Source organism: Maniola hyperantus, chromosome 18, assembly GCF_902806685.2.
Source record: "Maniola hyperantus chromosome 18, iAphHyp1.2, whole genome shotgun sequence".
In the NCBI taxonomy this organism is placed as follows: Eukaryota; Metazoa; Arthropoda; class Insecta; order Lepidoptera; family Nymphalidae; genus Maniola; species Maniola hyperantus.
In genome coordinates, this window is record NC_048553.1 from 12,686,909 (window position 1) to 12,714,220 (window position 27,312).

The 27,312-nt window shown below is 39.3% G+C and overlaps 1 long non-coding RNA gene across 1 annotated transcript in view; it reads left to right on the forward strand.

Annotated features, from left to right (window-relative positions):
- Nucleotides 1-27,312, forward strand: part of LOC138403566 (uncharacterized) — a 139,669-nt gene that overhangs the window by 86,947 nt on the left and 25,410 nt on the right. Inside the window, exon 3 of the long non-coding RNA XR_011237826.1 lies at nt 20,211-20,242. This is a non-coding gene — a long non-coding RNA (uncharacterized lncRNA). The remainder of the gene's footprint in view (nt 1-20,210; nt 20,243-27,312) is intronic.

Below are 27,312 nucleotides of genomic sequence, written 5' to 3' on the forward strand. Positions count from 1 at the left end.
ATCCTTTATAGGTCTATATACCATGCGTTTCTGCTTTATGACTTTTTACCCTTTTCTTGAGAAGACTGATTTTAACTTTAATTGGCACCAGGAATTACAGTACGTGGCAGAAAATAATGTACATCGTCCTTTAGAGGGAGATAGCGGATTTGTAGAGCATTGTCTCTGTCGTTGAGACCGAAAAAACGTCATAAAAGTATGAGTAACAGAGACAACGCCGTGCCGCCAAGCGATTTAGCGTTCCAATACGATGCTGCATAGAAACCATAGGGGTATGGGTTTAATAAAATCTACCATACCTCTTCCAGGCTAGTCCACTTCCTCCTAGACTAAATTATCACTTAGCAGGTGAGATTACAGTCAAGGGCTAACTTGTATCTGAATAAAAAATGATTGGTCTAATCAGCTTTGTGTCACGGACAAACAAACATACCAATGATCCTATAAGAGTTCCTTTTTTTTAAATTCCAAAACGTACGGAACTCTAATAAAACCGGTTCACTAATGAATGACAAAAAACGTATGACAAATTATCAGTTCACCAAAAACTTTTGAAAAACTAATCAAATCACAAACGTCGTATACCGCAAACATATCATTTTACAAAAGATCATTTGACAAATATTCTATTCACAAATGTTTAACTTTCCAAATTTTTAAAAATTTAGTATTTCACCAAATAATTTGTTTTTCAAATTCGCGATTTTACAAAATAATAGATGATAAATTTATTATTTGATAAAATAACTAATTAACAAAAAACATACAAAAAGTCTGTTTTGCATACATATGCAAACCCCTATGCAACGCATCAATAATATCATGGGGCTCCTTTTTTCTGGGTGCGAAAAAAAGAAATAACCCACGAAGGGGATGGCGGGGTCCAGACCCCGCCATGCTCTTCTAACCTAACCGTTCCGAGTCGGAGTGGCCCAAGTCCCGAGCTCGCTTCGCTTGCTCTTGATGGTGGGAGCGGGGGTGGATGAGAGAGACCCCCCACCATAGTGGTGGTCTCTTCTCGTCGACCGGGGCCCGTCGACGGAGCCCCGCTTCGCGGGGCTCCTTTTTTCTGGGTGGTAAAAAAAGAAATAACCCACGAAGGGGATGGCGGGGTCTTACAGACCCCGCCATCCCCTTCTAACCTAACCGTTCCGAGTCGGAGTGCCCCAAGTCCCGAGCTCGCTTCGCTCGCTCTTGATGGTGGGAGCGGGGGGGAGGAAAGAGACCCCCCACCATAGTGGTGGTCTCTTCTCGGCGACCGGGGCCCGTCGACGGAGCCCCGCTGCGCGGGGCTCCTTTTTTCTGGGTGGTAAAAAAAGAAATAACCCACGAAGGGGATGGCGGGGTCTTACAGACCCCGCCATCCCCTTCGTGGGGATAATAATTTGTTTTTCAAATTCGCGATTTTACAAAATAATAGATGATAAATTTATTATTTGATAAAATAACTAATTAACAAAAAACATACAAAAAGTCTGTTTTGCATACATATGCAAACCCCTATGCAACGCATCAATAATATCATGGGGCTCCTTTTTTCTGGGTGCGAAAAAAAGAAATAACCCACGAAGGGGATGGCGGGGTCCAGACCCCGCCATGCTCTTCTAACCTAACCGTTCCGAGTCGGAGTGGCCCAAGTCCCGAGCTCGCTTCGCTTGCTCTTGATGGTGGGAGCGGGGGTGGATGAGAGAGACCCCCCACCATAGTGGTGGTCTCTTCTCGTCGACCGGGGCCCGTCGACGGAGCCCCGCTTCGCGGGGCTCCTTTTTTCTGGGTGGTAAAAAAAGAAATAACCCACGAAGGGGATGGCGGGGTCTTACAGACCCCGCCATCCCCTTCTAACCTAACCGTTCCGAGTCGGAGTGCCCCAAGTCCCGAGCTCGCTTCGCTCGCTCTTGATGGTGGGAGCGGGGGGGAGGAAAGAGACCCCCCACCATAGTGGTGGTCTCTTCTCGGCGACCGGGGCCCGTCGACGGAGCCCCGCTGCGCGGGGCTCCTTTTTTCTGGGTGGTAAAAAAAGAAATAACCCACGAAGGGGATGGCGGGGTCTTACAGACCCCGCCATCCCCTTCTAACCTAACCGTTCCGAGTCGGAGTGCCCCAAGTCCCGAGCTCGCTTCGCTCGCTCTTGATGGTGGAAGCGGGGGGGATGAGAGAGACCCCCCACCATAGTGGTGGTCTCTTCTCGTCGACCGGGGCCCGTCGACGGAGCCCCGCTTCGCGGGGCTCCTTTTTTCTGGGTGGTAAAAAAAGAGATAACCCACGAAGGGGATGGCGGGGTCTTACAGACCCCGCCATCCCCTTCTAACCTAACCGTTCCGAGTCGGAGTGCCCCAAGTCCCGAGCTCGCTTCGCTCGCTCTTGATGGTGAGAGCGGGGGGGAGGAAAGAGACCCCCCACCATAGTGGTGGTCTCTTCTCGACGACCGGGGCCCGTCGACGGAGCCCCGCTGCGCGGGGCTCTTTTTTTCTGGGTGGTAAAAAAAGAAATAACCCACGAAGGGGATGGCGGGGTCTTACAGACCCCGCCATCCCCTTCTAACCTAACCGTCCCGAGTCGGAGTGCCCCAAGTCCCGAGCTCGCTTCGCTCGCTCTTGATGGTGAGAGCGGGGGGGATGAGAGAGACCCCCCCACCATAGTGGTGGTCTCTTCTCGTCGACCGGGGCCCATCGACGGAGCGGAGGAGGGGCTCCGTTTTTCTGGGTTGAAAGAGACCCCCCATTATAGTAAGCGGTCTCTTCCGTCGGCCCGGTCGACATATAAAAATTTGAGTGAATTCTTAAAGTATTTATCAAACAGTTCATTTTATCAAACAATTCATTTTATCAAAAAAAAAGTGCGATATGTTGTTTTACTAATTAACACGATTAAAGAAATCAATTGTTTGTCAAATGATATTTTATGAAATAACAATTTGTCTGGTAATTTGTTTTATCAAATGAATTATTTGTAGAAACATTTATAACGATCATAAAACGATTCATAATTTTGCCAAAATTTGTTTGGGAAATGAAACTTTGTCATTTGTTTTTTGTCAATTGATCGGTCACCAATAAAACCATATCATAGCTCTACCTCCATCGAAATTTAGTCGTAATAATATACTATAGTAATAATATTATTATTGTGGGCATAAATTAGGGCGCGTACACAATGCGGCGAGCCTATGGGTTGCGGTTAGGTCAATCGGGAACTTGGAGGGAAATTATGGCTAAGTATTATTTATTGCGCTCCTAGGCTATTATACAAGTAATTTAATGCAACAAGTCGTGATTAAAAAAATTAAAAAACAACAGAATATTTTTTCACAGCAGCCATGTTGAATTTAAAAAAAAAAATTATAGCCAGTGTCACTCAGGATAATGTACGGATTCTAATAACGTTATAGCTTACACATATGTACAGGATGCCCAGCTAGGTAATTCGCTAAGTGTCTAACACTGAATGATAGCCACCGAGCTCATTGGACATTGGTTGGTTCAACTTTAATTTGTCGCAGAAAACTTCCAATGGAATAAAAATTCTTATAGTTCGGAAAAAGTGGCTGTGACATATGGACGGACAGACAGACAGACAGACATGAAGAATCTATAAGGGTTCCGTTTTTTGCCATTTGGCTACGGAACCCTAAAAAGGAATCTACAATATTGCGTCGGCGGTATTTTAGAATTTTAATTTCCTCTTTTTCTTTTATTTCGCACGCCGCTATATTCAAAACATTTATAAAACTTTGCACTTCTTTGTTTTAATATTCTGTGCGGGATTTACAAATTAATTTAGACTGCGTTCTCTAAAAGCTTAATTGCAGGATCCCCTGTTTCTCGCGAAAAGGGTAAATATTTTCATTGCTGTGATACTTAAAACAACGAAATTTTAGCCAATACTATTTCTATTCTCTACACTAATATTATGCAGTGGTAATGTTTGTAAGTTTGAATATAGGGGGGGGGGGGGGGTTATATATATCTGCTGAACTAATTAACCGATTCTGAAATTTTTTTTTACGGGAATTTCTTTCTACGGGATTTACAAATTAATTTAGACTGCGTTCTCTAAAAGCTTAATTTCAGGATCCCCTGTAGGCTGTATCTCGCGAAAAGGGGCGAGACCAATAATTAATCTAAGGCTGTGATACTTAAAACAATGAAATTTTAGCCAATACTATTTCTATTCTCTACACTAATATTATGAAGAGGTAAAGTTTGTAAGTTTGAATATAGGGGGTAATCTCCGAAACTAATAAACCGAACCTGAAAACTCTTTCTCTGATAGATTGCTACATTATGCCCGACTAGCTAATGCCCGCGACTTCGTTTGCGTGGATTTAGGTTTTTAAAATTCCCGCGGGAACTCTTTGATTTTCCGGGATAAAAAGTAGCCTATGTAGCTCCAGGCTTTTAACTATACCCATGCAAAAAATCACGTCGATCGGTTGCTCCGTTGCGAGGTGATTGAAGGACAAACCAACAAACAAACACTTTCGCATTTATAATAAAGGTACTGATTTCTTTAAGCTATGAATTATTACGCGAACGAAAGAAGTCAAAAATAAAATTATTAAGGTGAGTGCACACCTGATCCTTTTAGCGATCAAGATCACGTTTCATCGCGTTAAACAAAGCTTCAGGAAACACTGTTTTATTACGTTTTGAATCATATCAGCAGAGCCGTTTAGAGGGAGCAAACAGTTTACGGAAAGAAAGAGAGGCTTTATTAAATTTTAGGCTGCAATGCTGTACAAACTGAAATGCACAATTTGTTGTTACAAGCAATGACTTCGTTCGCGTGGATTTAGGTTTTTAAAATTCCCGTAGGAACTCTTTGATTTTCCAGGATAAAAAGCCTATGTCACTCTCCAGGCCTTTAACTATACCCATGCAAAAGAAGACTTCGATCCGTTGCTCCGTTGCGACGTGATTGAAGGAAAAACCAATATACCAATAAACCAACAAACAAACACACTTTCTCATTTATACCTAATACACAACGAAATTGCAGTCAATGCTTTTTCTGAAAATTCTCAAATTGCTAAAATTCACTCTCAAGTTTTAGAAGCTAACGAGACTGGAACGTGTGAGAACTTGTGCACAATTGCGTTCATTTCACGTGCTGAAAGAGGTTTCATGGCGTATAATCGAGGGGAAAACTCGGCTTAATTTAATTTCCACTCTATGCAGGTAGCGGGCGGGCGGGCGCACTATTTCAACGCATTTTCCGGATGTTTTTCGTGCTCAGTTTGCCGAATACCTTCATAATTATCCAAATTTTCATCTTTGTTTACTATCCATCCATACTAATATAGAGATTTATATAGAGCCTCAATAGTTCAACGGTTGAGGAGCGGACTGAATTCCAAAAATCGGCGGTTCAGACCCACCCGTTGCCCTATTGTCGTACCTACTCCTAGCACAAGATTTACGCTTAGTTGTAGGGGAAAGGGAATGTTAGTCATGGTTAGTATTCTTTAAATAAAAAAGTGCGTCTGTCTGTATGCCAGCTCATTTTCATGCTGAAAGAGGATTCATAATCGAGAGGGAAAACTCGGCTTAATTTAATTTCCACGCTATGCAAGTAGTGGGCGGGCGGCGAGCGCACTATTTCAACGCATTTTCCGGATGTACTTCGTGCTCAATTTGTTGAATGTCTTCGTTAATCCAAATTTTCAACTGTCATGTTTTTTTACTATTCATCCATACTAATACAGAGATAATAATAATACATAGAGCATAGCTCAACGGTTGAGGAGCGGTTGGAATTCAGTAATTCCAAAAAATCAGCAACCCTCCACCTCCCATGGCCCCACCAACCTCTCGGTTATATGGGCCGAATCGCGGGAGGGCGCCCGTTCGGTACTTGCTCTTGGCATTTTCCCGGGGCGCCTTCTTGACTCCCTACAAATTATTTTTGTCTCTTCCTTGTCCCTTATGCTCACTCTCCCCCCTTGGGGGCTAGACGTCACTAACACAGCTGTGATCTCCGCTGCTGCTCCTCCGTGGTGCCGGCCTGGCACCTGCACGCTCCGAGCTGCTTCGCCTCTTATGCCAATGGTGCGCGAATTATATAACTTCCTTAAAAGTCGTTCCTATAACGTCCTTAAAAGTCGGATTTTTGTGCTGATGTAGTCCGAAATACTTAAGTATTATCATATAGGCCAGTTTCATGCGGGCGTCTCATTCGGCGGAGACAAATCTACACGGCCCTAACGAGTATAAAGAGTTATAGAAGGAGTCACAGAGTACATGCATGCATGGAGTCATGCAGTTTTGGTGGGCGGTAACGCCAAAGTTGTGCAAAGTGAGATGGGCAAACTAGCTCTCAAGTTTCAACCAAGCTGCTCAAAGTTATGAAGAAAAAGTAGCACCAGCATTGCAGGTGAAGTCAATAAGAGGTTGCAAGGTATCAAGAATAGCTGTGAGTACTTTTATGTTGTTTGCAAAGTGAAAAGTGAATGTTAGGAGTTCAAGTGAGGTAGGGTGACATTCAATCTTGACAAGTTTGACTTAAGTTTAAAAGTATTTTCAAACAAACTCAAGAAGTTCAAATTAAACTTTAACATAGTTCAACTTTCTGTATGTTTAATATAAATTTTAGTTTTAAACATTAGTATAACATTAACTGTTGTAAAGTGTAAGGCGAGGTTCAAATAATTACCTACTCAACTTAATTCTTTGAGATTGAAAATAGTTCCTTATTGAGTTTTTGTAAATTATCATAACCATCAATGATGAATGTAACTTAAAAAAGAAATAAATAAGATAATATTGGGTATAAAATATCTCAATTTTAGTTCTATATAGGATTTAAATGTTAATTTTGAGTCGAGTCTATATCATTTTAAGGTTTATATGTGACAGATAAACCCGAACTAGTTGCATGATAATATTGTTGTAATTACACTTAGTCATTAAGTAATCCGTCACAATGGATGCATTATTTAATCTTCAATGCGATGTTAATGCTAGTATAGAAAAAGCTTTCAAAAACTTTAATAAGTCTCCGAAGGACCGTTTAACTTGGGTATACATTGAAACACGACTAGAGTCTTTAGAGTCCTTGTGGTCTGATTTTGTTGAGCGGCACAAAGAAATAGTTGCTGCTCCTAAATCAGATCTTAAGGCAAGATATTTTACTGACGATTATCGTTACATTACTGAAGAAATGTACACGGATTATAAAGCCGAGTTAAAAGGTGCTTTGGTCAAAACAAAAGAGGTGTCAAAAGTCTCTCATGAATCAGATAGTAGCACAAGTGGTAATGTCAAGTTGCCGAAGATTACCATACCTATTTTTTCCGGTGACTACACTTCATGGACATCGTTCAAAGATCTTTTCATATCAGTGGTCCACAAGAATGAGTCATTGGACAATGTCCAAAAATTACACTATTTAAAAGGTCAGTTGTCTGGTGAAGCCGAACAACTTCTCAGGCATATTAACATTTCAGGAGACAATTACGAACAATGTTGGACACTTTTACAAAACAGATATGACAATAAGAAGTTTTTAGCAAATTGCTGGTTGAAAAGACTCATCAATCAAAATTGTATGTCAGTGGAGTCTGCTAATGGCATAAAGAACATTTTGGACACGACAGTAGATAGTCTAAATGCACTAAAGAACCTAGGGGTTGATGTAACCTCGTGGGACATCCTAGTGATTTTCTTAACCAGTTCAAAGTTAGATAGTGAAACACGAAAGCAGTGGGAGTTAAGTACAATGAATTCATCCTCTGAGTTGCCAAGCTTTAAAGAATTTAAAGATTTTCTTGAAGGTCGATATCGAGCTCTAGAATATATAGATAAAAAGTTTTGTTAAAAGGTGTTGTTAGAAAGTTTATGAGCAAATTAAAGATTAATACTTTCTCCCCGGGTTTTTGTTATAATAGTAAACATAGCAAAAGTAAACGAAAAAATCTGAAAGCTTTGAATTTGAGGTAGGGTAAGGTACATTACAAAAAAAATTGAAATGAAAAATTGAAACCTGATTGGCCCCAGCGTCTCTACTATAAACAGAACAAAAATGTAATTCAGACAGATTTATATTTTTGTTTTCAAAACAAAACTGGACATTAATTTCTGAGGTAATAATTGAGTTTTCCACTAAATTATATGATAGATAGCATCTATTTTTAATTGTTGTTGTTAAAGTGAAAACATACGTTTTCAAACAGTGAAAGTTTCTTTTCATTCTAAGTTAGCTGTCTTATCGAATTTAGAAATTCATACTTCCATACTAATAATATAAATGCAAAAGTGTGTCTGTCTGTCTGTCTGTCTGTCTGTAGGTATGTCTGTCTGCTAGCCTTTCACCGCCCATCCGTTCAACCGATTTTGACGAAAATTGGTACAGATATAGCTTGCATCCCGGGGAAGGACATAGGCTACTTTTATTCCAGAAAATCAATGAGTTCCCACGGGATTTTTAAAAATTTAAGTCCACGCGGACGAAGTCGCGCGCCTCATCTAGTATTAAATATTATTAACTAAATGCTAAAATATTTGGTATCAAAACAGCAGCGTACTTGAAAGTTTTTCATTAAATAAATACTTTAAATTCTTTGATAAACATCATGTTAGTTATTTTAAATAAGTAAAGTTTCCATCCAACATTATGTTCATCTCTAAATATTTAAAAACAGTCAACGTTTAATGAATTTATTAGTTTTTATACGCAGTTCTCTCAATGATAAAATTAATACAACGGCATGAGCTCCACATTGGAGAAAATTTTAAATACGGTGTCCAATTTTCGAATTAACTGAAATTTATTTCGAGCGTTGCTATTTATAACATCAGCTGTTGTACGAAAATAAGTCCTTACCGTAAATACAATAAACATTAATTTTTAATACAGAATGAGTGGCAACATTAAACATTTTCTTTTATCAAAATATATAAAAGAAAAAGGTGACTGACTGATTGACTGACTGACTGACTGATCTATCAACGCACAGCTCAAACGACTGCATGGATCGGGCTGAAATTTGGCATTCAGATAGCTATTATGACGTAGGCATCCGCTAAGAAAGGGTTTTGAAAATTTTACTCCTAAGGGGGTGAAATAGAGGATTGAAATTTGTGTAGTCTACGCGGACGAAGTCGCGAGCATAAGCTAGTCTAAATTAAAAAAGGAAAAGGTGACTGACTGACTGACTGATGTATCAACGCACAGCTCAAACTACTGGACGGATCGGGCTGAAATTTGGCATGTAGATGACGTAGGGGGAGAAATAGGGGTTCGAAATTTGTGTAGTCCACGCGTACGAAGTCGCGAGCATAAGCTAGTGATCCGTAATTCAAAAAACGCGCGTTTCTAAACACAAATCAGATACCGTATGTTTACAAAACTGCTGCGTGTGGTCACGAGTCAGTATCTCGTCCGCGATTAGAATCGGACCCCAAGCGATTAATCGATTTGGTCGAATTACACGGAAGCCTATCAGATAACATTTATTGGACATTACTCGAACACTTATTGAGTTATTAAAGTACTTAAGATAGGTTTGAGGAACGTTGAGGGGGTTTGAATAGTTCGTATTAGTTACCTACTCACTTAATTAGTGCGTTTCACTAACTATAGGGCACAGGCGGGCATTATTTTTTAAAGTGATTTTTTTAGTAGCGTTGAGATTGAAGACTCGAATAAACGAAAAAGTGGCACTAAAAAGAGACAAACACATACCTACAGGGTGTAACCAGAGCGCCAGCAAAAACTTAGCGTTGTTGTTATACTACCTAAACACAATCCTATACCAATAACCTTGTTTTGTAGTTTTAGTGATTTAGTATTTTTCAAACCGCAATGTATAGCGTGTAAAACTCCGGCCAATGCCCTACCTACGACGCGGCATTGACTTTACTTACGTAACGTTCGTCGACTTCTGGCGTCAGTCAGATATTTTATTTGCAATATATCTGTAGTGTAATTGCATGCCAAATTTCAGCCTGATCTGTCAAGTAGTTTGAGCTGAGCGTTGATAGATCAGTCAGTCAGTTTTCCTTTTATATATACAGAAGACTAGCTTATACTCGAGACTACGTCAGTGTGGACTACACAAATTTCTAACCTCTATTTGAATTTTCAAAAATCCTTTCTTAGCGTATGCCTACGTCATAATAGCAACCACATAACAAATAATAAAAAATTGCAAAATGGCTGCCATGTTAATAAAAAAAAACAATTAAAAAGGACACACAGGAGGAGTCTGGCTCGCACTTGACCGCTTTTTTTACTGCAAGATAGGAAAAACGAGCGACACCTGAGATTTTATCATATTTCCGTATAAAGTCAGCCAGGAGAAGGCACGGTATATTCAGCTTTGCGAGATTACGAACTCTTTGATCAAGAGTATGCTGCGGATCGTAACTTTTTACGCTCTGCCAAATCCACCCATTCCTTATATCGGAATTCCGGAAGGTTTATTGCCGGAATAATGCCGCGGTTTGTTTGTTTCACTCATATTTGTATCTCCGGAACATAAAATATTTTCTCTTTTGTTTGGGATTGAAACCCCTATGTGAGTACAAACCTTATTGGTTGAACGTCATAGTTCAACAAATAAGGTTTGTACTGGTACTATTTTGGTGAAAAGCGGCGAAAGCCTACAGGTTAAGACGTCGATCTTTTAGTCCATATCAAATTGCTGTTGCATCTCGGCAATGGAAACATGTACGTCCGTCCGTCTGTCTGTCTGTCAGCAGGCTGTTGGTGAAGCGTATTAGGTAGAGAATTCAAATTTTCACAGAATGTGTACATACTAATTGCCGCTATAACAACAAATAATAAAAATTTATAATGGCCGCCATAAAAAAGTTAATCCTAATATATAAAATGAAAAGGTGACTGACTGACTGACTGATCTATCAACGCACAGCTTAAACTACTGGACGGATCGGGCTGAAATTTGACATGCAGATAGCTATTATGACGTAGGCATCCGCTAAGAAAGGATTTTTGAAAATTCAACCCCTAGAGGAGTGAAATAGAGGTTTGTAATTTGTGTGGTCCACGCGGACGAAGTCGCGAGCTTAAGCTAGTTTCTTATACGATGGTAAGAACACTAATCGACCTACTTTAATTTAACTAAAATTAATAAAGTCCATAGGTAAGTTTAGTTCGTCATCTACCCTCATTAGCTAAAATCATGCAGCTGAATTTCCAAAATTGTTTCTAAAGAGCATTTTGTGAACCAATACTCATTATCACGATGACCTTGTAGAGAGTTTTCGGCAATCAATTACCCTAATGTTAGGCAAAAACTATAATTAATGGCTTCTACTATTATCTATCTACCATCGTATAAGAAACTAGCTTAAGCTCGCGACTTCGTCCGCGTGGACCACACAAATTACAAACCTCTATTTCACTCCTCTAGGGGTTGAATTTTCAAAAATCCTTTCTTAGCGGATGCCTACGTCATAATAGCTATCTGCATGTCAAATTTCAGCCCGATCCGTCCAGTAGTTTAAGCTGTGCGTTGATAGATCAGTCAGTCAGTCAGTCACCTTTTCATTTTATATATTAGGATTAACTTTTTTATGGCGGCCATTATAAATTTTTATTATTTGTTGTTATAGCGGCAATTAGTATGTACACATTCTGTGAAAATTTGAATTCTCTACCTAATACGCTTCACCAACAGCCTGCTGACAGACAGACAGACGGACGGACGTACATGTTTCCATTGCCGAGATGCAACAGCAATTTGATATGGACTAAAAGATCGACGTCTTAACCTGTAGGCTTTCGCCGCTTTTCACCAAAATAGTACCAGTACAAACCTTATTTGTTGAACTATGACGTTCAACCAATAAGGTTTGTACTCACATAGGGGTTTCAATCCCAAACAAAAGAGAAAATATTTTATGTTCCGGAGATACAAATATGAGTGAAACAAACAAACCGCGGCATTATTCCGGCAATAAACCTTCCGGAATTCCGATATAAGGAATGGGTGGATTTGGCAGAGCGTAAAAAGTTACGATCCGCAGCATACTCTTGATCAAAGAGTTCGTAATCTCGCAAAGCTGAATATACCGTGCCTTCTCCTGGCTGACTTTATACGGAAATATGATAAAATCTCAGGTGTCGCTCGTTTTTCCTATCTTGCAGTAAAAAAAGCGGTCAAGTGCGAGCCAGACTCCTCCTGTGTGTCCTTTTTAATTGTTTTTTTTTATTAACATGGCAGCCATTTTGCAATTTTTTATTATTTGTTATGTGGTTGCTATTATGACGTAGGCATACGCTAAGAAAGGATTTTTGAAAATTCAAATAGAGGTTAGAAATTTGTGTAGTCCACACTGACGTAGTCTCGAGTATAAGCTAGTCTTCTGTATATATAAAAGGAAAACTGACTGACTGATCTATCAACGCTCAGCTCAAACTACTTGACAGATCAGGCTGAAATTTGGCATGCAATTACACTACAGATATATTGCAAATAAAATATCTGACTGACGCCAGAAGTCGACGAACGTTACGTAAGTAAAGTCAATGCCGCGTCGTAGGTAGGGCATTGGCCGGAGTTTTACACGCTATACATTGCGGTTTGAAAAATACTAAATCACTAAAACTACAAAACAAGGTTATTGGTATAGGATTGTGTTTAGGTAGTATAACAACAACGCTAAGTTTTTGCTGGCGCTCTGGTTACACCCTGTAGGTATGTGTTTGTCTCTTTTTAGTGCCACTTTTTCGTTTATTCGAGTCTTCAATCTCAACGCTACTAAAAAAAATCACTTTAAAAAATAATGCCCGCCTGTGCCCTATAGTTAGTGAAACGCACTAATTAAGTGAGTAGGTAACTAATACGAACTATTCAAACCCCCTCAACGTTCCTCAAACCTATCTTAAGTACTTTAATAACTCAATAAGTGTTCGAGTAATGTCCAATAAATGTTATCTGATAGGCTTCCGTGTAATTCGACCAAATCGATTAATCGCTTGGGGTCCGATTCTAATCGCGGACGAGATACTGACTCGTGACCACACGCAGCAGTTTTGTAAACATACGGTATCTGATTTGTGTTTAGAAACGCGCGTTTTTTGAATTACGGATCACTAGCTTATGCTCGCGACTTCGTACGCGTGGACTACACAAATTTCGAACCCCTATTTCTCCCCCTACGTCACAATAGCTATCTACATGCCAAATTTCAGCCCGATCCGTCCAGTAGTTTGAGCTGTGCGTTGATACATCAGTCAGTCAGTCAGTCACCTTTTCCTTTTTTTAATTTAGACTAGCTTATGCTCGCGACTTCGTCCGCGTAGACTACACAAATTTCAATCCTCTATTTCACCCCCTTAGGAGTAAAATTTTCAAAACCCTTTCTTAGCGGATGCCTACGTCATAATAGCTATCTGAATGCCAAATTTCAGCCCGATCCATGCAGTATTTTGAGCTGTGCGTTGATAGATCAGTCAGTCAGTCAGTCAGTCAGTCAGTCAGTCAGTCACCTTTTTCTTTTATATATTTTGATTAAAGAAAATGTTGCCACTCATTCTGTTTTAAAAATTAATGTTTATTGTATTTACGGTAAGGACTTATTTTCGTACAACAGCTGATGTTATAAATAGCAACGCTCGAAATAAATTTCAGTTAATTCGAAAATTGGACACCGTATTTAAAATTTTCTCCAATATAGAGCTCATGCCGTTGTATTAATTTTATCATTGAGAGAACTGCGTATAAAAATTATTAAATTCATTAAACGTTGACTGTTTTTAAATATTTAGAGATGAACATAATGTTGGATGGAAACTTTACTTATTTAAAATAACTAACATGATGTTTATCAAAGAATTTAAAGTATTTATTTAATGAAAAACTTTCAAGTACGCTGCTGTTTTGATACCAAATATTTTAGCATTTAGTTAATAATATTTAATACTAGATGAGGCGCGCGACTTCGTCCGCGTGGACTTAAATTTTTAAAAATCCCGTGGGAACTCATTGATTTTCTGGAATAAAAGTAGCCTATGTCCTTCCCCGGGATGCAAGCTATATCTGTACCAATTTTCGTCAAAATCGGTTGAACGGATGGGCGGTGAAAGGCTAGCAGACAGACATACCTACAGACAGACAGACAGACAGACACACTTTTGCATTTATATTATTAGTATGGAAGTATGAATTTCTAAATTCGATAAGACAGCTAACTTAGAATGAAAAGAAACTTTCACTGTTTGAAAACGTATGTTTTCACTTTAATAACAACAATTAAAAATAGATGCTATCTATCATATACTTTAGTGGAAAACTCAATTATTACCTCAGAAATTAATGTCCAGTTTTGTTTTGAAAACAAAAATATAAATCTGTCTGAATTACATTTTTGTTCTGTTTATAGTAGAGACGCTGGGGCCAATCAGGTTTCAATTTTTCATTTCAATTTTTTTTGTAATGTACCTTACCCTACCTCAAATTCAAAGCTTTCAGATTTTTTCGTTTACTTTTGCTATAAGACCTACCAAATTTCATAATTCTAGGTTAACTGGAAGTACCCTATAGGTTTTGATTCCCTTTTCTTGACAGACACGACAGACAGCCAGACAGACAACGAAGTGATCCTTAGAGTTCTTTTGTTTCCTTTTGAGTTACGGAACCCTAAAAATTCTTACGAGACATTTGACTGTGGTTTTCGTTGCCTTATCTGGTGACAGAAGGGTTGGCTCAAAAAACCGTGCGGTGTTATTTGCCGTGTGGTCAGGGTCTTACAATCAACGCCTTTCAGCTGTCGAAACTGAAAACAAACAAGTTTGCTTAGTATAAAATTTTACATCTCACTCAACACGTTGATAGAATTCGAGATCGAAGCGAATGACATCAGAGTAAAATGGACCTAAAGTTCCTTGATTACTTGCTGTATTTTTGTTGATACAAAAATATTATGGCGGAAAATAATATACTTAATCAGTAGGTAATATACTTACAACTTGATACTGTGAAGAAAACTACGTGTTTTTTTTATATATGATAAAAATGAGAGAAATAAATAAATGAGAGATGAAAAAAACTACAATGTTAATTATAAAAAATAAAGTTTGCTTATGAGTTACTACCTGATGCCCGCGACTTTGTACGCGTGGATTTAGGTTAAATCCCGTGGGAACTCTGTGATTTTTCGGGATAAAAAGTAGCCTACGTCACTCTTCAGGTCTTAAACTATACCCATACAAAAATTACGTCGATCCGTTGCTCCGTTGCGACTTGATTGCAGGACAAACCAACAAACTAATAAACCAACAAACAAACACACTTTCGCATTTGAAATATGGGTATTTATAACAAAATATTATGTTAAGCGCCTCCCCAGATCTTGAATTTTAAAATATGAGTTTAACAGCTTTTAATTTTTATAACAGTTTTTTACCTAGATTTTATGAAATTTGTATAACGCGAACTTGCCATCCTCACATAAACTTTAACAGTTTCTAGAGGATGGCGAACTGTTTATTTTAAAATGTATTATTGAAATTTACGTGATCAATAAAAATAAAAAAAAAGATAAAGTAGTGTATGAAACTCTACATAATATTGTTCATTCATCGTAACTTGACGCGTGAGAATATATTGCTTTATTCCTTAGATCTTAGGGTTTATTATTGTGTGATTTGCAATTACCTTAAGTCTGAAGTGTTTTGACGTTCGAACTCTACCAACGTTAGTTAGTTAAATCTCATACTAAGGTCACAGTAGCTTCCTCGAACACATAAAACATCATTGTTGGCAATTCATTTAAATAAATGTATCCCCAAAACGCCTATTCTGAATAAATTGTATTTTGCTTTGTTTGAAGTTTGTATACACTGAACAGGCCATCCGGATTAAAGCAGTGGCCATTTCATTTTAAAACGCTTTCCCAGTTGTTTTCCAAATTGATATTTATTTATATTTAAACTAGCTGATGCCCGCGATTTCGTCCGCGTGGATTTACATTTTTCAAAATTCCGCGAGAACTGTTTGATTTTCCGGGATAAGAAGTAACCTATGTGTTAATTCAGGGTATAATCTATCCAAATTTCAGCCAAATCCGTCCAGTAGTTTTCGTATGCGTACGAATTCACGGGCATTAGCTAGAGTTCCCACGGGATTTTTGAAAACCTAATTTCAAGCGGACGAAGTAGCGGGCATCAGCTAGTAATAATATAAGTATGGAGTATGAACGCCTCATCGCATAAAATGAAACCACTTGCATCGATAAAATGAAACCAATGATATGAACCCTTCTTATAGAGGTCAAAAATGATATGAACCTTCCTTGTAGAGGTCAAAAATGATATGAACCTTCCTTGTAGAGGTCAAAAATGATATGAACCTTCCTTGTAGAGGTCAAAAATGATATGAACCTTCCTTGTAATGTAGAGGTCAAAAATGATATGAACCTTCCTTGTTCCTTGTAGATGTCAAAAATGTTATGAACCTTTCTGAACCTTCCTTGTAGATGTCAAAAATGATATGAACCTTCCTTGTTCCTTGTAGATGTCAAAAATGTTATGAACCTTTCTGAACCTTCCTTGTAGATGTCAAAAATGATATGAACCTTCCTTGTAGAGGTCAAAAATGATATTGGATATGTTTTACCGAGTATCAACCGTTCATATTCTAAATAAGTACATCTTAAACAGGCTTAACTTTGAAATAGCGAGCTTTGTTCGGAAGATATCATAAGTAAAGAAAATAGCAACATTCCATTATCTAGCTAAAGGCTTTATTTCGGAGAAAATAAAACTTTTCTACCTAAATATAAAAGATAAAAAAGATAGAAATAATATTTATAAGACAAAACAATGTTACAGTGTTCTTAACTGAAAAGCTAAAACATTTTTGATGTGGGGACTTTTATTATGATTATATGATGATAACGCTAAAGCGCGTAAACCAGGCAGAGTTGACATTAACTAGTTATCTTACTGTAATCCAGTTTTTCGATAGAATAAAATTCGTACTTTATTGTTCAGGAAAAATTACAGATTAACATATTTTAGTTAACGTTAACTTCAAAAGTTACTAGACTGCACCAACTGGATAATTCTTTTCTTTTGTATTCGTTATTGTCAAAAAGATTTTTTTTGGATAATCCACGGAAAAAAGTACCAACATATAATATGTATCTAATAGAAATATTAACGTACTAAATTTTCTCAAAATGGCCGACCAGTCTTCATAACCAATAAGTTACGTCCCTCCTTATTGAATAAGGGTGCGGTGCATTTTCTAAATAAAATAGTTTAATAATAGAGGCCATAGGGAAAATGCTCAGTAAAAATGCCTGGAAGCATCGTAAATTAAGTTTGCTATCGGTTTTCCTTTCGATATTATTAAGAGGGTTTTATCCGTAGCGCACTCCAAGCAAACGCAGTTTGACACTGACTTGAAATTTCTTAATACGTTTTAGGAACTTATAATATGTCTGAGGATTTCCAGATTTCCGTAAAAATAAAGTAAAGATTAGCATACAAATGTTAAAATCTGTGAAACAAGTTTTTCTGCTTGCCCCGCACACACGCACAGCCCCTTTTTTCTCGTGAGGAAAATCCATCATGGATACCACCGGCCACGGGGCTGCACAGTGGTTATGTCGGACTCCTACCGACTAAAAACCTCACGAAGTTGCACCCCACCGCTAACGACGGAGCGCAAGGGACCAACAAAGCCTCGTTACTCCGCCAGCGGATGTCCGCCACAGCAGACCCACCACTGGGGCACTACGTGGCCCCTAACACCGTCAGAGGCATGCCGGAGCCACAGCACGCCAACCAATCCGAGGACCACACTGTGAGCGACGGACCGCTACTTGTCCATCATCCACAGATCCTCACGAGGGCTAGGGTTTCTAGGGGACAACCCTCCACCTCCCATGGCCCCACCAACCTCTCGGTTATATGGGCCGAATCGCGGGAGGGCGTCCGTTCGGTACTTGCTCTTGGCATTTTCCCGGGGCGCCTTCTTGACTCCCTACAAATTATTTTGTCTCTTCCTTGTCCCTTATGCTCACTCTCCCCCCTTGGGGGCTAGACGTCACTAATACAGCTGTGATCTCCGCTGCTGCTCCTCCGTGGTGCCGACCTGGCACCTGTACGCTCCGAGCTGCTTCGCCTCTTATGCCAATGGTGCGCGAATTCCCGTAGCCGGTTGTAGTTCCCCGCCGATGAGACGAGGTCCGTGTAGAAGACCGGCCCCGCTTCCCCGCGTACGATCCCATCCAACATCGTCACTCGCAAGTCCTCATAGAGGGGACACTCCCACAGCACATGGTGCCTATCCTCGTCGCCAAAGCCGCACTCGCACGCCGGGCTCAACGTCATCCTATGCAGGCGCGCCCGGAAACAGCCGTGTCCGATGAGGATCTGTGAGGTCTCGTAGTCCGGCGCGACCCAGGTGGCCTTCGTGAGGTGGCTAGGGTTTGCGGGGAGGGCTATTCTCTCTCCACGTTCCCCATCCTCACCATCTCCCTCGCCCGTCACCAAACAGGCGAGAGCCCGGTGGGGCAGCCAGTGTTTGGATGGGTGATGAAACACTCATCACCAACCACCCACCACAGCCATACCCTCCGCTCCTGTTTATTTAGAAATTGTGATTGTGAACACATGCCAACAACAAGTGTGAGTCATCATCTACTTTACCAGGGTAAAAATGGAATTCAATTTTTGTGATTTTTTTTAGAATTTTAATTTTGCGGTTCCATAGGAAAACTGTTTTATAATATTGTATGGAAAAGAATCATCGATTTAAATTATTCGCATCGCCACAGGAGAGGAAAGGAAAGCTTTCGCAGGAAAGAGAAAATTGAAGGGAAAACAATTTAACTTTTTAAATTATATTTACATCCATGAGTTTATGGCGACGAAAAAATTATATTTCTGTCCTACGCAAATACAATATTACGAATTCATGAATGATATACCTACTTCGGGAGAGAACAAATTTATTCAAAGAAATTTTGAAAGTTGATTTCAATTTTCCAAGGATATTCGGGATTTAATGGCATTTAATTCCTTCCTTTTAACCCAAGTTAATACAACTGCGTGCTTTTTAATTTAAATTCTTTATGTTATTAAAGTTTCTAAAATATCAAATTGAGATCAATTTGGTATAAAGAGAGAGCCAGCGCGTGCCAGACTTTCATCTAAATATATAAAAGGAAAAGGTGACTGACTGACTGACTGACTAATCTATCAACGCACAGCTCAAACTACTGGACGGATCGGGCTGAAATTTGGCATGCAGATAGCTATTATGACGTAGGCATCCGCTAAGAAAGGATTTTTGAAAATTCAACTCCTAAGGGGGTGAAATAGGGTTTTGAAATTTTGTAGTCCACGCGGACGAAGTCGCGAGCATAAGCTAGTTATTTTATAAAAGCTGAAATTTCTCTGCGTACTGTCCCCAGCACTTGAAGGAACGTTTGTTTGGGTGTTTGTTTGTTTGGGTGTTTGTTTGTTTGGGTGTTTGTTTGTTTGGGTGTTTGTTTGTTTGGGTGTTTGTTTGGATCATTGTGGCTTTGGAAGATACCGCTATCTTTCAGCTATTATAAAATCACTAGCTTATGCCCGCGACTTCGTCCGCGTGGACTACACAAATTTCAAACCCCTATTTTACCCCCTTGGGGGTTGAATTTTTAAAAATCCTTTCTTAGCGGATGTCTACGTCATAATAGCTATCTGCATGCCAAATTTCAGCCCGATCCGTCCAGTAGTTTGAGCTCTGCGTTGATAGATCAGTCAGTCAGTCAGTCACCTTATCATTTTATATAATTAGATTTGTTCATGAACACATTTTTTTGTGATGTAACCACAAATTCACGGTTTCAGATTTATCCCCTTACGTGTGCTATAAGACCTACCTATCTGCCAAATTTCATGATTCTAGGTTAACGGGTAGTGGTACCCAACAGAATTACGGCAGGTACGGGACCTTAAAAAAGGTAAAGGTAAAGGCCTGTGTCCTATTCGGGAGGTCTGGGGTTTGATCCCGGGCACACACCTCCAGCCTCTAGGACTTATGTGAAGGAAAACGTTGGGAGAAAACCTCCAAGCCTGAGAATTCTCCATAATGGATTCATTTGCCTAACCAGCAGCGATTGACTGACATATGGCTGCGTTGCCACTGTATCCTCAAACATAAAACCTTAAAATGTTGTTTTATGTGTACTTATGACTAATTCTAAATAATAATATAATAATAATATAACAATTAATTTTTGTTTCAGGTGGATGGAGATGTTCAGCATAATGTAGAAATGTAAGCGATTTTAACAGAACTATAAAAAAGGTGTTTTATATTTGGCTTGTCATATTCACTAAACGGTGCAGGCCTAGTGGTTAACACATCAGCCTATTTTTTTTAGGGTTCCGTACCTCAAAAGGGAAAAACGGAACCCTTATAGGATCACTTTGTTGTCTGTCTATCTGTCTGTTTGTCTGTCAAGAAACCTACAGGGTACTTCCCGTTGACCTAGAATCATGAAATTTGGCAGTTAGGTAGATCTTATAGCTGACATTTGGGGAAAAATCTGAAAACCGTGAATTTAGGGTTAGATCACACAAAAAAAAAATTAATTGTGGTCGTGAACTAATAATTAGTATTTTCAACTTTCGAAGTGAGTGACTATATCAAGTGGGGTATCATATGAAAGGGCTTCACCTGTATATTCAAAAACAGATTTTTATTTATTTTTATGAATCATAGTTTTTGATTTATCGTGCAAAATGTCGAAAAAATGCGACTGTACTACGGAACCCTCATAGCGCGAGCCTGACTCGCACTTGGCTGGTTTTTTTATTTTAATTCAGAGACAAGTTAGCCCTTGACTGCAATCTAAGTCATGATGCAGTCTAAGATCGTCTACAAATTATATAATTATGGCCATTTCTAAATGCAATGTTATAAACGTCAAACTCTTCTGTGCTGTATAATACACTTCATTTTGAGAAAGGACTTGCCATATTTGCTCTGCGTGTCAACTGTCAGGTCAAAAGTACGGTTTGCCCTTAGATTAAGGACTAAAGTAGTACTTTTGCCATGACAGTTGGCACGGAGCAAATAATGGCGATTCCTTTCTCAAAATGTTGCATACATTTTGAGAAAGGAATCTTTATAAAGGAATATTACTTAGTGAAATGTTAATTACTGCCCTTAATAAAAATGATTACAGAAATTTTGATTTGTGACCCACAAATCAAAAGGGTAAATTTCTGTAACCAACTTATCCAAGTACCCTTGGACCCCTGAACAATTAGCCCCCCATCCGAGGGTCCCAGAGAATGGAGCCGCAAAAACTCCAAATTACTTATGTTTGGTGAACTACTGACGGACTTAATTAGGGAAAGTTACCCCAAATGCCCAGTTTTTACCCTCCCCTTTGATAGAACACCCCAAAATGAGTTTCACTAAATGTGTTCTATGTTTTCTATGTTTTGTCCATACAAAACTATTTCTATAGTTACCTATTAATTCGTTTTCAACCTATATTTCTTTATATATTTTCATGCGGCGTGATCGACGGACAAACCGACAAATAAACACACTTTCGTATTTATTGTATTATCGTCCCACAGACCAACTTCTATAGAGTCTAATAGCCGGACACCATCGAACGCCAAGTTTAGGCAGTTGCTTAGTATAAAAGTCGGCCCACGCCCGTTCGGTACCCTCTTTCCGCACATTGTCTTGATTACTTGACTTTTCGGTCACCAATCACAACAATGCATTCCCCCTGTCCCCCGTCAACATTTTATGATTTTGTTTTCATGCAAAACCTTGTATATGCGCACTCTTGAGGTTTAATTCACTGAGGATCGTCCCAATCAAGAGACACGTCAAGCTTAGGCAGTGTTCCAACCGCCGACGATGAACGAGAAACGAGTAGAACTAGAAACTTAAACGAGTTGGCGATCAGCGGGAAGCGAGTGTGTAGTTTTGATAGTTTTGTCGCCGGGCTATAAGCGAGTGTGCAAGTGCGACGAGTGATTACTCGCGCCATTCGCCCGCGGTCGCTCAGTCCTGTGCAAACCTGCGCGCGCGTTACACGTGTTCAAGCGAGCTAGCATCGCTGAACGAATATCGCTGAGCTAGTTTATTTTTGAAAGCTCGTCGCTCAGCGACAAAACTAGTAAAGCGAGTCGTCGCCGGCAGTGTGAACAGTCAGAGAGCAACTTTTGATATAAGTATGCATCTCTTTCGTTTACACGGAATGTACATTTATTGTGCGTTTCTTGCGAGAGAAAATCGCCGATATAGTTAGTCGTTTTCTCGCCGGGCAGTCGGACCACTGCCTATTCCGCTGAAAAAAATTCAGTCTCAATCAATTAATTGAATAATATTATGTAAATATCACAAAATGAATATCGATAAGGTTGTCATCGAAACTTGAATAAAATTGGTCATCATTTTTCGTCCTAATAAACTTCGGATTTCCGATCTGTTGAATATTGAACGAGGGGAATAAATTTTCTATAACACCGGTAGTTGGGGAATCGTCGCGTTTGCCCAAATTGGTAATTTACATTTGGAATTACTGAACTCTGCAAGTAATTGGCCGGTTTCGACGGTCCCATTGAATGCGAAATTTAATTGTTTATTGACTGACTGATGATGTGTATTGGACATCATTTGCAATTCCGTGGGTACTTGTTGGAATTAAAGCTTCGATAGTTTAATGGTATATATTGTGTGGAAAAGTGAGTAGGTATTTTTAAATCATCAACCGATAGACGTCCACTGCTGGACATAGGTCTCTTGTAGGGACTTCCAGACGCCACGGTCTTGTGCCGACGCCATCCAACGGCTACCTGCGACTAAAGATGGGCGTTATTGGCTATTTACGGCAACGGTTAATCAACAGTTACTTAGTTTCAATACCGATATTGTTAACCGTTGCCGAATATCGGTATCAGAGTTGTGTTTCAACTAATTTAATATGCGCAACGCGCAGCGGTTTCCGTAGTAGTAACTAAGCTAGCTGCCGTATCAATACCGTCTGTATAGCTAGCGCGCGCATATTCACTAAAATAAAACCAATTTTACTTTCATGAATATCGTGAAGTAATCACAACCTTAAGTTCATAGCAGTAAAGTTTAATTTGATCATTGACATAGGTCAAACTATAGTGGACGCCTGCACGAATAGTTTGCCACAGTCCAGTTAACCAAAAACATTTCATGAAGATTGATAAACCAAAGAGGACCTTATCTCTATTACTCTAAGGCTAACTGTATTTAGATTGACAGATCAAAGTGTAATGGACAAGTACTTGTACAGTTAAGCCTTAGTGTAATAGAGATAAGGTCGGCTTTGGTTTACCAAGTTCTTAGTTACTAAGCCGGTAGCCAATAACCGCTCCTTCTCAGCTTTCAGTGAAAGAAAGAAAGAGAAGGCATAATTATTGCGTTTCTAGTTACCAAAAAACCAAACAATGCAGTTGCAAGTTGGCAGTATTGCGTTGTCAGGTGGTTCGTCATAGATGATAACTGAAAACCGTTGCTAGCTACGACAATAACGCTACGGTACGCTATAGGCACGGCAGCGGTTTTCAGTTAAGTTAATAGCGGACACATGTCTAGTACTTGTTGGAATTAAAGCTTCGATAGTTTAATGGTATATATTGTGTGAAAAAGTGAGTATTTTTAAATCATCATCATTATCATTAACCGATAGACGTCCACTGCTGGACATAGGTCTCTTGTAGGGACTTCCAGACGCCACGGTCTTGCGCCGACGCAATCCAACGGCTACCTGCGACACGTCTGATGTCGACTGTCCACCTAGTGGGGGGGTCTTCCAACACTGCGTCTTGCGGTGCGAGGTCTCCCCCCCCCCCCCCTTCCAGGTGGACAGACGACATCAAACGAGTCGCAGGGAGCCGCTGGATTCAGACGACGCAAGACCGTGATATGTGGAAGTCCCTACAAGAGACCTATGTCCAGCAGTGGGCAACTGAGAGGAAGAGAATCTCGTTTATTTTTTATGACGGTTCAAAATACTATTCAAACAAATTAACTCCTGAAAAGTAGAGTGTATTAATATTTAAGCGTTTGTTGAAACAACAATGTTGGGTTGAGTTGGTTTTTCTTATTCAAATTTCATGTTTTTCTTATAACGAGGCCACTGATTTTAACTTGCCATTTTACTCCGGAAATCGGAGAGTTTCCTCGAGATTTTTGAAAACCACAAGTAAGTAGGAGACCTCCCTGGATGACGCAGTGGTTAGCGCTGTGGTCTTATTAGTGGGAGGTGCCGGGTTCAATTCCCGGAAGGGGTTTGGAATTTTATAATATCTAAATTTTTGGTCTGGTCTGGTAGGAGACTTTGGCCGTGGCTATTACCACCTACCGGCAAAGCCGTGCCGCCAAGCGATTTAGCGTTCCCTTACGATGCCGTCTAGAAACCAAAGGTGTATGGGTTTAATAAAAACTGCCATACTCCTAGACTAGCCCGCTTCCTACTTAGACTGCATCATCACTTACCACCAGATGAGATTGTAGTCGAGGGCTATAACTTGTATCAGAATTTAAAAAAAAGATACTTATCTGAAATCAGGCAGCTAGGTCACGAAGTTATCTATGAAAATATATAATTTTATTACTTATATACATTAAAACAATAGATTAAACTTAAGCCTTACCTTTTCAATACCTATTCGTAATAACAAAGGCTCGGCAAAGTTCGCCGTTATGAAAACTTAAACATTGCTCGCAAAGGAATTACAACGAACAGAAATTGAGTTTTAATGAAGAAACCAAAGCGAATAGTTTGCTTTTATTTCTAAAAGAACTTGGCCCTGTCATAACAATCCCTTAGTATACATTTTTGTTTAAGTTAACAGTTTTACATTTAGTTAAACAAGATGATCAACTTGAGTAGAATTTACCCTTGGAAGGGTTCCGTACCATAAACATGTTCTACGTTACAATATTTCGTAGAGCGTTATCTCTGTCGTTGAGACCGACAAAATGTCACAGAGGTATGAATGACAGAGACAACGTTCTACAAAGCCGAAATCTCATTTTAAACATCTATGTACAATATTTCTTGCCGGCTAGTGTAGAACTTTTCGGTACCTTGACACTTTGGAAGATATATTGTCTCATAAATAGGTAAAATAGTTGTTTGTATTGATGCCTGCTATTGATTAAAACAGGTTTTATGCGTGACTGCTATTTTGAAAAACCGGCGAAGTGCGAGTCAGGCTCGCGCAATGAGGGTTCCGTACTACAGTCGTATTTTTTCGACATTTTGCACTATAATTCAAAAACTATGATGCATAAAAATAAATAAAAATCTGTTTTAGAATGAACAGGTGAAGACCTTTCATATGATACCCCACTTGATATAGTCACTCACTTCGAAAGTTGAAAATACTAATTATTAGTTCATGACCACAATTTAATTTTTTTTGTGTGATCTAACCCTAAATTCACGGTTTTCAGATTTTGCCCCAAATGTCAGCTATAAGATCTACCTACCTGCCAAATTTCATGATTCTAGGTCAACGAGAAGTACCCTGTAGGTTTCTTGACAGACAGACAGACAACAAAGTGATCCTATAAGGGTTCCATTTTTCCTTTTGAGGTACGGAACCCTAAAAATGAAGCGGACTACTAGGTAGGCCGAAATCTTCAAAACCCTCTATTAATTTGCGGTAATGTAGGCGAGTTTGTATAGGTTGTTTCTCCATCAAAGGAGGCCTACTTACCCCATGGTTCATTGATCAAAGCGATAAAAGGCTGCCCACTTACGGACTCTGTCGATGTTTCGATTAAATTTTCATGTAATAGTGAAGCCACACGAATCACGATGCGTTGCGTCGCAGTTTTAGAACCTATTTATTCAAAGTCGGTTAGATATAATACAACATTTTTATACATTGAAGTGGCTGAAAATGGCTTTGAACATCAGCCTGCCACGTTTCAGCGCAAATGACTTTCCAAGGCCGATGTATAAGTGCTTAAGTCGTGTAAAATCTAGGTTACGTAGAACGTAGGTGCCTATAATCTAACTTCATATTGAAGCTGGGATAGCATAGTAGTTCAGATGTCCGCCTCCTATCTGGGAGTTTGGGGGTTCAATCCCATTTTTTTTGTTAATAAAAAGAATATTGACCAAGTTTATCATGATGACTAATATTCCCCTTTCCCGTCCAACTAAGCGTAAAACTTGTGCTAGGCGTAGGTACGACAATATCAACGGGTGGGGTTTGAACTTGTGACCTTTCGGATTTCAGTCCACTCCTTTAACCGTTGAGCTATCGAGGCTCTACTTTCAGAGCTATGTGCGTTTTATGCGTATAAATATAGTAGTGATTACAGGTTTCAAAGTTACAGGCATTATACCTTGTTTATTTTTTAATAAAATCCTGTAATAAAAACACAGATAGACAGACATACCGGATAAGGGTTCTTTGTTTTTCTACGGTACCCTAAAAAGCTCCATTAGTACTAGTCGCAAAATATAATAATTAAGAATCGCTGTCCCAAATTTTTTCCGAAAGACAATAAGACAAAGACCAAGTACATCTCCGAGAGGCTAATGAATTTTTAGGTTTAGGGGCCGGGCACTAAAATTTTGAAGTAAACTCTCGTAATTAATTTTTCATTATCTAAATATTTAAAACGGAAAGGTGACTGACTGACTGACTGTCTGACTGACTGACTGACTGATCTATCAACGCACAGTTCACACCAATGGACGGATCGGGCTGAAATTTGGCATGCAGATAGCTATTATGACGTAGGCATCCGCTAAGAAAGGATTTTTGAAAATTCTTCCCCTAAGGGGGTGAAATAGGGGTTTAAAATTAGTGTAGTCCACGCGGACGAAGTCGCGAGCATAAGCTAGTAATATAATAATTAAGATTCGCTGTCCCACATTTTTCCCGAAAGACAATAAGACAAAGACCAAGTACATCTCTGAGAGGCTAATGAATTTTTCATTATTCACTTTATGAATGTAGGTTTAGGGGCCGGGCACTAAAATATTGAAATAAACTCTCGTACCGAAATAAACTCTATGTTTACCGCCTCCTGAAATTGTTGTTTTCGAGTAAACAATGGCTTTATTAAATACTAAATTCGACTGTTAATAAGATTCGACTCTTATTAATTTTTACGTTTTATTATGGAAATTACTTTTCTTTGACGTGGGCTTTTTCGTAGCGGTACTACAGAAAATCGTACGTACATTAATTTCTACAGTACCTAACTGTAAGTAAGTAACCGTTAAAGCAATTGATACTAATTAATTGTATACAACACACATAAATCAGAAAAGGTAGAGGTGCGTGCCCGGAATCGAACTCTAGACCCCCCGAATT